Below are 4,785 nucleotides of genomic sequence, written 5' to 3' on the forward strand. Positions count from 1 at the left end.
AGGGAGGAGGAAGAGGAGGGAGAAGCAGGAGGAGGAGAAGGAAGGAGGAAGGAGGAGTAGTACGAAGGGGAGGAGAGAGGAGCAGGAGGAGGCGGGAAGAGCAGAAAGAGAATAAGGGAGGAGCAGGAGGAGGAGGGAAGAGCAGAAAGAGAAGGAGGGAGGAGCAGGAAGAGGAATATGGAAGAGGAATGATAAAGCCGAGAAGGATGGAGAAGAGGCTAAGGAAAAGGAAGAAGAAAAAATATAGAAACAGCCTGCGCCTAAACAATAAATTAAATCAGACTATCTTTACGGCGCACACAAAATATCAATATGCAAAGCCTTACAAACTCGCAACGAGATGCACCTTCCCTGTGTATCCAACACTATTTTTCCCTTCACACATCTAAGACATGCACATTCAACTTTTCCATGTAGGCTAAACCCAACCTTCAAATCTGCATGCAGGCGTTTTCCCTCCACTTCTCCCCTGACCCTCTCCGGTGTTTTCAACTCTCCCCTTTCGCACACTCGTCGGCACATTCAACCAATAACCATGTATACGCAAAAGATTGAAATTAAAAAGAATTAAAAAAAGGAAGAATAAGTCTTCCACGTACACTTCGTCCTTTGCCTACCTGTTCAACCCCACCGCGTGTTTTCTACCTTTTTCCCTCTGATTCCAAACTGATGTGTATGTAAACACGTAGCCACGCACACAGACACACACACTGGCATACCAAAAATAGGGAGAAAATCTGGAGGGAAAAGGGGTTCTCTCTCGCTTCAAAAGCCTCTATTCACCGAATCGACATATTGGCAGCTTCCTTATACGTTTATTTACTCAAAAGGATATCATGCACCTATTCACACTCGCGGTTCATTAGGTCGAAATTACACCCCTGGGAGTAATATCACGTCGTAATTATTTAAAGCTGAAATGTGCTTTATGTCAATAGGTCCATGATCACTCTAAATGCATGGATATCAGTATCTGCGTGCGTCTGTGAGGGCTGGGGCAGGGGGGAGGGAGCTAAAGACGGGGTGGAGAGAGAGAGAAAGAGAGAGAGAGAGAGAGAGAGAGAGAGAGAGAGAGAGAGAGAGAGAGAGAGAGAGAGAGAGAGAGAGAGAGAGAGAGAGAGAGAGAGAGAAAAAAGAGTGAGAGAGAGACTGAAAGTCCGACCGACCGACTTCACACTTCCCCAAAACAATCCCCGTCTCTCCAACCTCCCGCTCCCCACCCCACTCCCACCCCACCCCTCCCCGCCCACACCCGCAAACCTGTCGTCCGGCCTTTGCAGCCTCGTCACAGGTGCTTTCCCCTCCCCACAACGCGCCGTAAAGCTCGTCCTCGCCGTTTTGTTTCGGCATTTATTCCTTCCCCTTCGTCCCCAACTGCCCCCTGCTGCTGCGGCCTCTCGACACCAGCTGGCCGGTTCTTGCGCCAGTCGATCGCCAGCCCTGTTTGTCCGACCTCAAGCGGGTTAGGAGTCGGGACGGCGGTCACTCGTTTTTGCAATATGAAATAATTGTATTAATGGAGTTAAATATAGATAAACGACTAGCAAATGAAGAGGACATGCACCAATATAATTTTTATTACTGTCGTCTACATCGATTTTTGTGCAAATGATATATTTTTTTCCCCTCTAGAACCTGTTTCTCGTCAATCCATTCCGCTACACAGTCAGATGTTACCTTTCAATCTTTTTATGAATGCTCTGTCATTCCTTGCGGAAAACCTTACCTACTGGTTATCTTCCACAGCATGAGAGGCTACATCATATTTGATTAATGAGCTATCTCAACCTAATTATTCCCTGTAAATTATAGCACCAATATCAAATAATGAGAGAGTATAATGACATAGACCTTTTCTCCCCGACAACAAAACACACAAAATCATCGTTTTATAGGTATCTTCCGGACCACAGGATAATAAGAGCAAACTCCCGGGGATATCCTCATTATCATCGGAATTGCATAGTGATTAACCATTATCATTTTCGCAACAAACACGATGCCGACCAATTACTAATGACATCATCAATACTGCAATCACTACCGCAACGCCACAGCGGGGTGGTATTTTCAATGAATTAATATATAAAGATGATTAAATCAGCATATTGCTATGTACATGCTGGCAATATTAAACAGGCATATTATTCAAATGATCTACAGAAGGCGTCATAACCATGAAAAAATTTTGTTGGTTGCATGCACGTCCGTTCTTATTGCACATACAGTATACATTAATACTAGGAGGAGGCAGAGATAGACTGAGAGAGAGAGAGAGAGAGAGAGAGAGAGAGAGAGAGAGAGAGAGAGAGAGAGAGAGAGAGAGAGAGAGAGAGAGAGAGAGAGAGAGAGGGGGGGGGGGGAGGGGGGAGCAGAAAGTAGAGAAGAAGGAGGAGGAGGAGGAGGAGGAGGAGGAGGAGGAGGAGGAGGAAGAGGAGGAGGAGAAAGATTTAAACGCAGTAAACAAATGAATGAACAACACAACAATATTATCTCCCTTCCTCCCTCCCTGACCCCCACCAGCCACACAGGACACCCCCATTCGACCCTCTCCCTCTCCCCCTCCCCGTCTTCCTTCACCTCAATGCCATCTTGTATTGACTTTCACAGAACACATATCCTTGGCAGAACCAACTCTGGTGGGAGACAAGTGTAAGGCAAACACTGATATAAACTTTCCTTCTGGTTGACAACAGTTGGCCGCTTCTGGCGACCAACAGACCCGTAAGTACGCGGGCACAGTGGCACTTGTGCGCACGCACACACTCACACTCACACATAAAGAAAGAGAAAAAAGAGAAAAAAAGAAAGGGAGGGAGAGAGGGAGGGAGAGAGGGAGGGAGAGAGGGAGGGAGAGAGGGAGGGAGAGAGGGAGGGAGAGAGAGAGGGGAGAGGGAGAGGGAGGGGGGAAAGGGAGAGGGAGGGGGGAGAGGGGAGGGGGAGGGGAGGGGGGAGAGAGAGAGAGAGAGAGAGAGAGAGAGAGAGAGAGAGAGAGAGAGAGAGAGAGAGAGAGAGAGAGAGAGAGAGAGAGAGAGAGAGCATGAGCATTAAGGCACTCAGGCACTGGCTTTTGGTATGGATAATACTATTTTCCATAGACATTATTCAAGTATGAAAAATTAATAATAGATATACAAGAAAAAGTAAACAGGTTACTCCGTTTCTTGGTTTTACCTCGTGCCTTTGAAAGTCTTGCAGGTTGCATAAGATAATAGCTGTTGCATGAGCGATGATATATTCATCGCTGCAATATGAAGAAAAACAGGTAATGAAAGGGAAAGAGTGCGAGTGGGAAAAAACAGAAAAAATAGTCACACCTAAAAATGTTAAAAATGTGGACGGAAACTCTGGCCAGGAAGATGAGTATAAAAGAGAGGAAGGGAGGCGGGAGAGAAGACAGAGAGAGATGAAGAGAGAGCAAAATGGTCGGCTAGCGGAGAGCTAAAGGTCATCTTTAATGAAATTCAAAATAAAAATAAAAACATGTACACATTCAACCTTAACCATATTCCTCGAATTAAAAAGTAAAAAAATAAAAACTACAGACACCCAGAATTGGTGTAATATGTGCATGTGTACTGCAGTCATTTCGCAGAAAAAATACCAGTACAAGTTGTGCAAAACGAGAATGAATGCCTTGGAAAAATATATGTAGAAAAAAAACAGAAATATAGTAAATAATACTTCACAGAAAATAGCGTTACTTAGCGTTACTCTGACAACACAAGAATTCAATGCATGGAGTGTTTCCTTTTGTTATTGTATTGACTATTCTGACTTCAGATCGTGAAGTTAATCAGGAGGAAAACACGGCAACTATTCACTGTTTAAAAACTAACAACTGCATAAGGGCAGATAACGGCAGAAACATCCCAAATAATATAAATGGTTTTCAGGTGACATGAAAACACACTCATCTCTCACTGCACGCTGACAGCCTACATCGCCTTCTGCTGTGATACCCAACCAAGCTTTCGCTACGCAAACAAGTCCTATGAATAAGAAAACACATATTCAAACGTCGACCAAAGTGTCTCCCCAAGGTCGACGCTGCTATTAAGAAGTTGCTGAAACACCAACACTCGCGCCTAAAAAAAAAGGAGTCCGTTTACTACCAGAATCGCAAGAGCACAAACATCCAAACAGCTTTCTAGAATGTATACAAAACAACTCCTAACTTCCCTTCCTTATGGAATGCTGTTAAAAGCCTGGACGGTGTCTAGTACCGTGACACAAAAACTTCCTACTGAAGTCCGCTACCTTCACCACAACATGCTCAAAGTGAAAGGAGAAAATGTACCTGAATTTCAGCGGGTTCAATTTTTGGAGTGCAACCTCAGAAACACTAGAATTGGAAGGGGAAGACCTCTGAACAAAATGTCTGCATTCGCCTCTTATGATATATATTGAAGTAGGCCATAGGCATAAAAATAAATAAAGAGGGTTGCCGTCGGATGAAAAGAAAGAAAGAAAGAGGGGACATAGAGAGGGGACAGAGAGAGAGAGAGAGAGAGAGAGAGAGAGAGAGAGAGAGAGAGAGAGAGAGAGAGAGAGAGAGAGGGGGGGGGGGGGTGATAGAAAGAGAGAATGAGAGGGAAAGAGAGTGAGACAGAAAGAGAGATCTATACAACACACACACACACACACACACATATATATATATATATATATATATATATATATATATACTTATATACATCTCTCTCTCTCTCTCTCTCACTGTATGTATATATATATATATATATATATATATATATATATATATATATATATATATATAATATA

Source organism: Penaeus chinensis, chromosome 18, assembly GCF_019202785.1.
Source record: "Penaeus chinensis breed Huanghai No. 1 chromosome 18, ASM1920278v2, whole genome shotgun sequence".
Classification (NCBI taxonomy): domain Eukaryota; kingdom Metazoa; phylum Arthropoda; class Malacostraca; order Decapoda; family Penaeidae; genus Penaeus; species Penaeus chinensis.